Source organism: Galeopterus variegatus, unplaced genomic scaffold (genome assembly GCF_000696425.1).
Source record: "Galeopterus variegatus unplaced genomic scaffold, G_variegatus-3.0.2 Scaffold800, whole genome shotgun sequence".
NCBI classification, from domain to species: Eukaryota; Metazoa; Chordata; class Mammalia; order Dermoptera; family Cynocephalidae; genus Galeopterus; species Galeopterus variegatus.
In genome coordinates this window covers 413240-424222 of record NW_007726911.1, presented here as the reverse complement: position 1 = coordinate 424222, position 10983 = coordinate 413240, and the positions used below count along the sequence as shown (strand labels likewise).

The 10983-nt window shown below is 47.0% G+C and overlaps 1 pseudogene; it reads right to left on the bottom strand.

Moving 5' to 3' along the window:
• Window positions 1-6505: 6505 nt before the first annotated feature.
• On the bottom strand, window positions 6506-7952 carry LOC103590318 (annotated as a pseudogene).
• Window positions 7953-10983: the final 3031 nt, after the last annotated feature.

Below are 10983 nucleotides of genomic sequence, written 5' to 3'. Positions count from 1 at the left end.
TTTCTAAGGCTAATATGTATGTACCCCTCCCCCCAAAATGAGGATATAACAGCTCCTCTTAGCTGAAATAAAGGGATCCAGCTGAGACCAAGGAAATCAGGAGAGAGCTGCCAAAAACAGCTAAGCACAGTCATCCAGCACGTGGAGCCAGGAACCGCTCACTCGCTGCAGCTCTGTGCGAGGAGGAGGAGCACTCCCTGGTCCCCCTCCTCCGCCCTCTCAAAGCTCTTCCTCCTGCCCTGAGATCCCAAATAAGGCAGCCCAGAGCCCAGGCTAGAGGAAGATAAAGGAGGGGATCAAACAAGGCTCTTGTTTCAGCCACGCAGTGCTATGTGTTTTTTTTAAGGAGAGGGAAAACAGAATCAAAAGAATGTCTTTTCTCTTCCAGAGGCGAGCACAGGCAAATCACCCAGCTGTCCTGCCTTCCACAGATTTCTCCTAACCAGCCTCCAAACACAGGCAGAGGTGGCGGGAGGCTCATCTGCCTCCAATCTGAGGCCAGGAACAGCTCAATGTCCCCTGTCGTCTGTCCTTCCTGGACGTGCTGGAGAGGGAGCAAGAGCGGGAGGGAGGGAGGACACACACCAGCAGCCACCACAGGCCAGCACTCTGCCAGGTGCTTTGCAGGTGTCTGCTCCCTGAACCATGAAAACAGCTCTCTGAGCTTGCTCTCACTCCTGGCTTAAAGCAGAGGGACCTGAGATTTGGGGAAGTTCTTCGATTTGTCCAAGAGCCGAGGGCTGGCCACTGGTGGAGCTGACACTGGAAGCCAAGACATCTGGTTGTGATTCCAGATGGCTCTCTGGGGCACTGCCCCTTCCCTCCCTCCCTTCCTTTGGATTTCCCCAAGTCTCCAGCAGGACCAAGCTTTGCTTGACATCCTGTCGCTCTCCCTGCTTTCTGCTTGGTGAAGCAGGTCCACACCCGTGTGGCTTCTCGTCATCGGGGAGTTGACTCGGTCACGTGCACACAGCACATCTCACAAAGTCAGCGCTACAGATTAGTGGTGGATGGGGATTAGCACTGTCTGCAGGGACCCAGGGCAAGTGGAGCCCTAGAATCGCCCCTTGTTGGAACATCTGCTCAAAATGTCACCTGCAATGACTAGGCCCTCCTTGGCTCCCTATCTGGTATTGCCCCCAGTCATCCCCCTCACCCTCTGTCTATCACAACACATTTTTATTTTCCCCTTAGCCCTTACCACAGTCTGGTATTACTCTTACCCATGTATTTCCCTGTTCAGTATCTATTCGTCCCGCTGGAATGTAAAGCCGGCTACAACCGAGGCAAAGCAGGCTGTCCAAGAGCTCGCTGAGCAGACCAGAACCCCGGGTCGGCTAATTCCACAGGCCGGGAAGTTCTTCCCCTAGACCATGTCCCCAGCATGTCTCCCTGCTGCTCCATCCACCTGGCCTGAAATGCATGGATGTATTCACCTAACATGGAGCTGGTCTCAGCTCAGCCAGCGTCTGCCTCTGAGAGATTCCTGCAGAAGCCAGAAGCACCGGCCTAGGTCCCGAGAGCCACTGCATAACAGGGAAGGGGACCTCCCTACAAAGCTGCTTACCCAGGATGCCAGTGCCCTGGCTGTGGCACACTCCATCACACGGAAGGAGGCACTGCCCCTTCCCACTTTTCCGCCAACTGGTTGTCACCAGTCGTAGGTATTTGGCCTTAAGTTTAGAGCAGTGTTTGAAAGTGCAGTTACGGGCCGAGCCCGTGGCACACTCAGGAGAGTGCGGCACTGGGAGTGCAGCAGCGCTCCCGCCGTGGGTTCAGATCCTATATAGGGATGACCGGTGTGCTCACAGCGCTCACTGGCTGAGCACGGTGCGGCCGGTCTCAAAAAGGACCAAAAAAAAAAAAATGTGCAGTTACTAGAGTGCTTGCCCAAAATGCAGATTCCAGGGCTCTGAACTTCCAATTCTGAAATTTTGTGACCTTGAAATCTTTCCTTCTTTACTGGACTCCCAGGAAAGAGCAACCAGAGAGTTGATTAGTCCCTGCTTTCTGGAAAGGAAAGGTTACCTAAAAACAGATCAGCCCTCATTACTCATGGACAAGTCATTGGTCCCGGTGACTTAAAGCATGTTCATACAAATGACTCCTGGTCCAATATCATTTGAAAAACCCCTGCACTGTTATTTTCTGAGGGATCGGACAGCTCAGTCACCCACCCCTACTGAGGGGACATGGTCACACAGCGAAAGGCTCCCTCCCGTCCACGGTCATCCTGCAATTTGCTGCTTCTGCTCATGCTCACCATTTCCTTCTCACTGGGGCTCCAAAATCTACATGTGGATGGGATTAAACAGTTAATGCCCAGTGGAGAAATCAGATCAGGCCAGCAGCTATTGCCTGCCATTTATCTCTGGGGACTGTGTAGCCTGGATGTCTTGAAATACACCATTCAGAAAGAGCTCATTCAGCCTCTGCTCCCTTCCAGAAGCCAAACTCTCTGGTTTGGAGGGAACAGATGCCCATGACAAGGTCTCTTCAGCTATGCATACAACCATATGCCTGCTTTCTGCTTCATCTCATACACTTGTTTTTTCTTCAAGTGGGGAAGCTGGACTGTACAACCTCAGTTCACAGTCCTCCCAGCACTGTCGTAATTTAGGTACCATGGAAATTCACAGTAGGTGAAACCACAAGCCACAGTCACCCCTACCAAGATCCCAAACCTATCAGGAGGCAACAGACTAAATCCTTGAGACATCCCAAAACTGCTCACTGGTGGTGAACTTTCACAGGCCAGACTGATGACATGGAGATCATCCCGTGGACAAGCATAGCATGGATTCCCAGCAACCTGTGTCCAGAAGAAACCTCTGGCTCCTCTCTTTCTCCCATAGAAGTACCACCTGTCCCCAGATGACTGTCATGGCTCCCCTCATCCTGGAGCCTCCATATGTGGTCCACTCTCATACTAAGAATTCCACCAAGAATGTGATTCCTGGCCGTCCACCATCTCTTTCGCACCCCCGCAATTTAATTCATCAAGTGTGGTTATTAATGACAAGTCTACTTTTATGGTGATCTTGGATGTACCACCTCCTTCCTACTCCAGAGTAGAAAAGGACAGGAGAGCCACCTACTTAGAGGAAAGAACTCATGGAAGTGTTTCTTAAGAGTCAGTCAATCAGAGATACCCCTGGTTCCATATACACTATGCAAAATTGAACTATACCAACATAGCTCTTTATTCTTTTCTTTCCCTCACAGATCTGGTGCGTGGTTGAAATGGCACTGTATTTCACACCTGCATCTCTCTCCCCAGCACATGCTGTGTGTCTGGCTTTTGCAGTCACTAGCCACAGAGGCATCATGCACCTGGCATTCTACTCTCTCTGTTTTCGCCTTTCCAGCCAAGAATTCCAGGCTTATGTACCTGCTCCCCACTAACGAACGCTTTCTTGAATGTAACTTGACAACCCAATTCAGTTCAATCCACGGGCATTATATTTCCATTCAGAAAATTTATACCTCTCAGTCTGCAATTAAGAAGGAAATATGGTCCATGTACCCCCTACGTGTTACAGCAGGAAGAAAAATGTTTATAGCCGGCTTAAAGTGAGAACTCCCAGCAAGCTAAGATCCAAAATTCAGACCACAAGCAGAGTTTGCCCTTCCCTAAGTGGTTTCCACTCTGGCCAAGTGTGCCTTCTTCCTGTCCTTCATGTCAGGACCTTCCCAGCCAGCCACCTCTGTATGAAGGAGAAATCCAAGGGCAAGTGGGCCCTAACTCCAACACACTGCCTGTCTACATATGTCACTAGCATCCATGCACTGACCCAGAGGCTCATCCCCATCAATAGCTCTTTTGCTCAGGGTATTGCAAACTCTGCTGCCAAAGGCCATGGCAGATGTGAACAATAGCAACTGTCTGGTGTTTCTCTAAGCTACCCAGGCTGCCCATTCCTCATGCTTATGAGAAGTGTCTGAATGACAGACACCTCCACTGGCGCCAATCCGGCTGAGCCTCCTCTTCCAGTCCTCCCTTTCCCTCACCCCCCTGTCTGGGTCATGTTTCAAGTATTTTTGGTTACTGTGGCATGTTGCCTGTGAATGTTAAATATTCAGCAATCTTTGGGCTCTTCAGTGCTTTTGTGCAAATAGGTTGGCTTTGAGAAAAGAACAAACTGATCCGAATGAAAGGGAGGAACACAGCAAGGGAGCAGAGTCAACAGTTCCAATGAGGTTAAAAAGGAAGAAGTCTCCCTATTCAACAAGACATGCACACCACAAACACAACACAGCAAGGGGAGCCCACGTGCATCTTTATGCAAGACGGAGTGGTGCAGGCTGGGCGAGGGTGAGAGCTCTGGACGGTGACCCCAGGAAATGAATCCTGCAAGGCCTTGGGCAAATATGAACCCTCTGGGTCTTGGTGTCCTCTAACGAAGAAAGATTAGGACCGACTTGATGGGGCAGTTTGTGAAGATTAAATGAAATGAGGCATGAGCTTGGCTCAATGAGTGTGAGCTCCAATTAGTAACCAAAACACACTGCTAAAGGGAGACCTGAACATTATCCAGAGGGAGACGTCATCTGCAGATATTTAAAATCTGGCAGTTCAAAAAGGGATGCATGTGCATGTGTTTTCTACACACACACACACACACACACACACAGCCTGTGTTCTTTGAAATAAATAACGATTACCAAAATAACAGTGACACTGGTGACTATGCACCACACACTGTACAATGCACTTTACACTCCTTTCATCTTCTAAGAAGACTTTGAGGGAATGACTGGGGTTTCATTTCACAGATGGGGCACTTGAGACTCAGGACAGGTAAGTTGCCTGTGACTATGCAGTAGTTAGTGGCAGATCCTGGGGTCCAGCTCCAAGGCTGCCTGACACTCACGTGCAGGCTCTTATCACTACACTGCACAGCCTGTCTATGAGAGAAAAAGCTGCTGAGCATAAGTGGGAAATGCCCAACCAACATGGAATGCCTGTTTCCCAGATGTCAAATACATGAAAAAACTTTAAACTTCAGTTTGGAGAGAGGTGGATTCCTCCTCATTTGAGCTGCCAGTCTGTGCTGGCAATAATCTTTGTCCTACCTAGTGAATTCCCCTCCCCAACAAAGCAGCCCCAACAAACTGCCGAAGACTCTGTATTCCAGGGGTGCGACCTCTCTCCAGCGTGCAGAGGCAGCAAATGTACTGCAGGAGCACAGGACACTCTCAAAGCACAGCCGCACGCCAGGCCTAATTAGCTTATTTTTACCTACATGGCTCCTCCCGGCAGTGTCCAATCCCTGCAGCCAAAAGGCTAAGAACCCGGCTGCCAGCATCTCTGCAGCGGCTTCTCGGAGCCTGTTCATAATTAATTTTATAAAGGGCCTTGGCTCCCCATCCTCATTCCAAGTGCCTGATTCAGGTGAGGTCATGACAGTAATCATTGCCAAAGCTCTGTCCAATGGAGGAAGTGCTCACTGGTTTGTGTGCACGTGTGTGCATGTATGCTTGTGCATGTGTGTGTGAGAGAGAGAGAGGAGACACTCCCCAACACACAAACCTGCTAACAAGTGGGGCTGTCAGGCTTTTCAGACCCTGGACTGGCCCAAAATGGTGCTTTTTTATTCAGTAATATATTCAACTAGTTGCGTGCTTTTTGTGTGTCTGCTCTGGCCCTGGGGATATAGAAATGACTCAGATGCATGATCTCTATCCTCAAGGAACCCATCACCAAATGGAGAATCTATACATGTAAATGACAATACAGGTTATTAATGCCACAAGCTGGATTAGTTTAAGCAGTTGCATGAGCTGCCAGAGGAAACAGCTCACTCAGTCTTAGGTAGTCCAGGAAGACTTCCTGGAAGCCATCAAAAACCCAGAACCTAGCACAAAGCCTGGCACAAGGTAGGCACTCAACAAATATTTGCGGATTAAATAAAGTATCTTCTATGTTGACCAAAAGTGCCTTCTACAACTGACTCCTTAAACACCAAATAAGTATTGGCTAGACCAAATGGAGAGGACCATATCTGTATCAGCTAGAACTCCTTTCACCTTCACCAAGCAGCAGAAACAGAGGTTTATTTTTCCCACATAATAAGAAGTCCAGAGATAGGTGGTAGTTACTATTGGCCCAGCATCTCAGGGATGTCAGAAATAACATCTTGATTATTCTCTTGATCTTTACCTTATGGTCACAAGACAGTTCCCATAGCCCCAGACATTTACATCTGCCTCCTAAATCCAAAGAGAGTGAAGCATGGTATCAACGTTGGCCTCTCCTTTTATTTTGCTTGTTTGTTTGTTTGTTTTTCATTAAACTCTGTTTTAATGGGTATCAAAATTCTGTGACAGATTTTTGGTCAAGTTGTTTCCATTAAAAAGTGCTGATTTTAAAAACTAATAACTTAAAACTGCCATACACACACAAAAAAAAATGGCCCACAAAACATTCTGCTTCCTTCTGAAAGTTTTATGATACATTGTTATCATTAACCAGTCTTTTACTATTAGACTTACACGGCCAGTTGTGATAAACAGTTCTGATACCGTTCTTCCACCACTGATTAAGACTGGGGTGGCAGGTATTAGGGATAATATTCATTTAGCCTTCCGAGCTTTCTGGGCAGACTTGGTGACCTTGCCAGCTCCAGCAGCCTTCTTGTCCACTGCTTTGATGACACCCACAGCAACTGTCTCATATCAAGAACAGCAAAATGACCCAGAGGAAGAATAGTCAAAGAAGCTTTCAACACACATGGGCTTGCCAGGAACCATATCAACAATGGCAGCATCACCAGATTTCAAGAATTTAGCGCCATTTTCCAGCTTCTTACCAGAATGCCAATCGATCTTTTCCTTCAGCTCAGCAAACTTGCAAGCAATGTGAGCTGTGTGACAATTCAGTACAGGGGCATAACCAGCACTGATTTAGCCTGGATGATTCAGGATAATCACCTGAGCGGTGAAGCCAGCTGCTTCCATTGGTGGGTCATTTTTGCTGTCACCAGCAACATTGCCACAATGAACACCTTTGACAGACACATTCTTAACATTGAAGCCCACACTGTCTCCAGGAAGAGCTTCACTCAAAGCTTCATGGTGCATTTCAACAGACTTTACTTCAGTTGTAAACATTGACTTGTGCAAAGGTGACCACCGTGCCAGGTTTCAGAACACCAGTCTCTACTCGACCCACAGGGACAGTACCAATACCACCAATTTTGTAGACATCCTGGAGGGGCAGACACAAGGGCTTGTCAGTTGGACAAGTTGGTGACAAGATGCAATCCAGAGCTTCAAGCAGTGTAGTTCCACTGGCATCGCCATCTTTACGGGTGACTTTCCATCCTTTGAACCAAAGCATATTAGCACTTGGCTCCAGCATGCTGTCACCATTCCAACCAGAAATTGGCACAAATACTACTGTGTTGGGGTTATAGCCAATTTTCTGAAGGTAGGTGCTGACTTCCTTGTATCTCTTCTGGCTGTAGGGTGGCTCAGCAGAATCCACTTTGTTAAAACCAACAATCAGTTGTTTCACACCCAGTGTGTAAGCCAGAAGACCATGCTCACGGGTCTGCCCATTCTTGGAGATACCAGCTTCAAACTCACCAACACCAGCAGCAACAATCAGGACAGCACAGTCAGCCTGTGATGCACCTGTAATCATGTTTTTGATAAAGTCTCTGTGTCCTGGGGCATCAATGATATTCCCCTCATACTTGCTGGTCTCAAGTTTCCACAGGGAGCTATCAATGGTGATACCACGCTCACGTTCAGCGTTCAGTTTATCCAAGACCCAGGCATACTTGAAGGAGCCCTTTCCCATCTCAGTAGCCTCCTTCTCAAACTTTTTGATAGTTCTTTTGTCCAACCCACCACATTTGTAGATCAGATGGCCAGTAGTAGTGGACTTGCCCGAATCTACGTGTCCAATGACAAATGATGTTAATATGAGTCTTTTCCTTTCCCATTTTAGCTTTGATTTAGCAGTGGTTTTCACAACACCTGTGTTCTGGCAGCAAACCCATTGCGAAAAAGCTGGCCCCTCCTTTTAAAGAAAAACTTTCCCTCAGATGTGCCCCAATAGGTTTCTGCTCACTTATCCTTGGCCAGACCTTGCTTCGTGGCTATCCCTAGCTGTAAGAGAACCCGAGAAAGTAAAACTGTTGCTTTTATGTGCTGGAGTGAAGGCAAGCATGGAGGAAGGAAGTCGGGATTGTGGGCCAACCAGCGTAAGCAGCCGTAGTGTTCCCAAGTGTGTTGTAGCTCATCGCTTCCTTCTTTCACTTACTGTCCATCCAGTTGGCCAGCAACCATTCCACATTATCTTTGTGTTAGGTTCTAAGTGAGGCGTGACGACCCTGACTTGAGATGCAAACAAATCATGATAACATCTTGTAACAAGGACAGCGATGCAAATGAGCAGAGAAGGTTGGGAAGCTTTTCTAGAGAAGTCTTTTTACACCCTCTTCATTTGCCTTTTCCCGTCCATCTTCCTCCCCCTCCAATTACTCAAGTTCTGACTATTTGTGGTAAAATACACACAACATAAAATTTACCATCTTAACCATTTTTTTTTTCTTTTTTGTGACCGGTAAGGGGATCACAACCCTTGGCTTGGTGTCGCCCGCACTGCACTCAGCCAGTGAGCGCACCGGCCATCCCTATATAGGATCCGAACCTGCGGCCTCGGCGCTACCAGCGCCGCTGCACTCCCAGCCCCGCACTCCCCCGAGTGAGCCACGGGTTCAGCCCCATCTTAACCATTTTTAAGTGTATGGTTCAGTAGCATTAAGTACATTTACTTTGTTGCACAGCCAATCTCCAGAACTCTTTTTATCTTGCAAAACTAAACTGTACCCATTAAACAACTCATGTCCCCTTTCCCCCAACCCCCAGCAACCACCGTTCTACTCAGTGTCTGTATGAACTTGACTACTCTAAGTATCTCATATAAGTGGAATCAAGAAGTATTTGTCCTTTTGCAACTGGCTTATTTCACTTAGCAAAATATCCTCAAGTTTCATCCATGTTGTAGCACATGTCAGAATTTCCTTCCTTTTTTTTTTTAATTTTATTTTATCAATATACAATGTAGTTGATTTTCATGTCCCTTTACCCACAGAATTTCCTTCCTTTTTAAGGCTGAATAATATTTCATTGTATGAATATGCCACATCCTGTTTATCCATTCATCCACTGATGGAGTCAAGGGACATCACATCCTATCTATCTTTTAATGCCCAAACAAAAATGCTTTCTCCCATGATGACCAGAACAGTCCCATGCTCAGGATCCCTCCTCAGTGTAATCACTGTCTCCATGAGAAATAAATAAACGTCTATTTGTTTAAGCCACTGATATTCCATGCTTTCTGTTAGTCAAAGCCAAACCTAATCTTTATTAATATACCTCAGTTGTCAAATGGATATACCTCCAAGGGCTGATAATCAGATGATATGTATATTAGTTTGCTTGGGCTGCCATAACAAAATACCACAGACTGAGTGGCTTAAACAACAGAAATTTGTTTTCTCCCAGTTCTGAAGGCTAGAAATCCAAGCTGAAGGTGTAGGCAAGGCTGGTTTCTCCTGAGGCCTCTCTCCATGGCTTGCAGACAGCCACCTTGCCCCATCCTCACGTGGCCTTTCCTCTATGGGCAAGCACTCATGGTGTCTCTGTGTCTAAATCTCCTCTTCTTATAAAAACACTAGTCAGATTGGATTAGGGCCCACCTGCATGGCCCCATTTTAAACTTAATCATCTCAGGAAAGGCCCTGTCTCCAAATACAATCACATTCAGACGTAATGGGGATTACATCTTCAACCATGAATTTGCAGCAGGGGACAGCACGATTCAGTTCATAACAGTATGTAACTCTATGGTCGTACCAGTTGCTAAAATATTCCCATACCAATCAATAAGTAGAAGCCACCCCAACTTCCTGAGTGACCTGCCCCCTCCCCTACATCCCTGGAATCCCCCATCTTTCTGCAGTCAAAAGGTTAATGCTGGACTAGTCGTTAGACATTCTTAATATCCCCTCTGCTTCTATCCTATCATGATAATACCTATAAAGTACTTAACATAGTATCTGGAACCTAGTAAATAACAAAGTTTTGATGTTATTAAATTATAATTATTATAGGACATTTAGAAACCAGGCACTATAAACCACTTAGAAAGAACTTGATAGTCCTTTTTAGAAAAACATTCTGTCCAAACACTGTTTAAATCAGCTCAATTTAACTTAGGTCAACGACCTAAGCCACTTCATGGAATTTGTTTCCAGTCTGAGAAACAAAGCCTCTGAAAAATCTGAAAGGTTGCAGAGACCGCTGGCTGGGGGTGTTCTGACAGGTGGCAGGGAAGTCCTGGTGGGGGCCCAGCCAGCGTGGCCCTCTGACTCAAAGGCTGTGCTCCTGCATGAGGTGAATCTGTCTCTCCCAAGCTCTTCATTCTAGCTTGGCCCTTGTGCACAATGGAAAAAATACAAAAAATGAAGAATTGAGTTAAAACTCACCTGTTTTGCTTCAGCTTTATAAATAGTACAGTAATGGGTTGGGTTTTTGGTGGTTTGTTTTTAGGTGATAAATGTCTCCCACCTCTCCAGGTAACTGCACTTACTGGCCACGCTAATCCCCTTAGCTCGTGTGCACAAGTCCTGCCACAACCATCAGCTTGGCTGGTATTCACCCCCAGCCGGTGGTCCTGATGTCCTCCCCCACCCCTGCCTCTCAGAACAGGGGCTCGGCCTGTGTTTCCACGGCAAGACCTTGGATTCCCACTTGAATCTGCCCAGACTTCGCTGCAACAGTGAATTCCAGGCCTCTCACTCTCTCCCTCTATGCTGCAGATTAAAATTTTTAAATTCCCGCAGGAGGGGAGTCAAATCAGCAGGAGGAGACGTGTTACAGAATGACCTGTGAGGGTGTCGTCAGCAGGTCTGACCAACAAAAACGCCGTGCTTGGGCAGCATGAGTGTGGTCTTGGTGTCACAA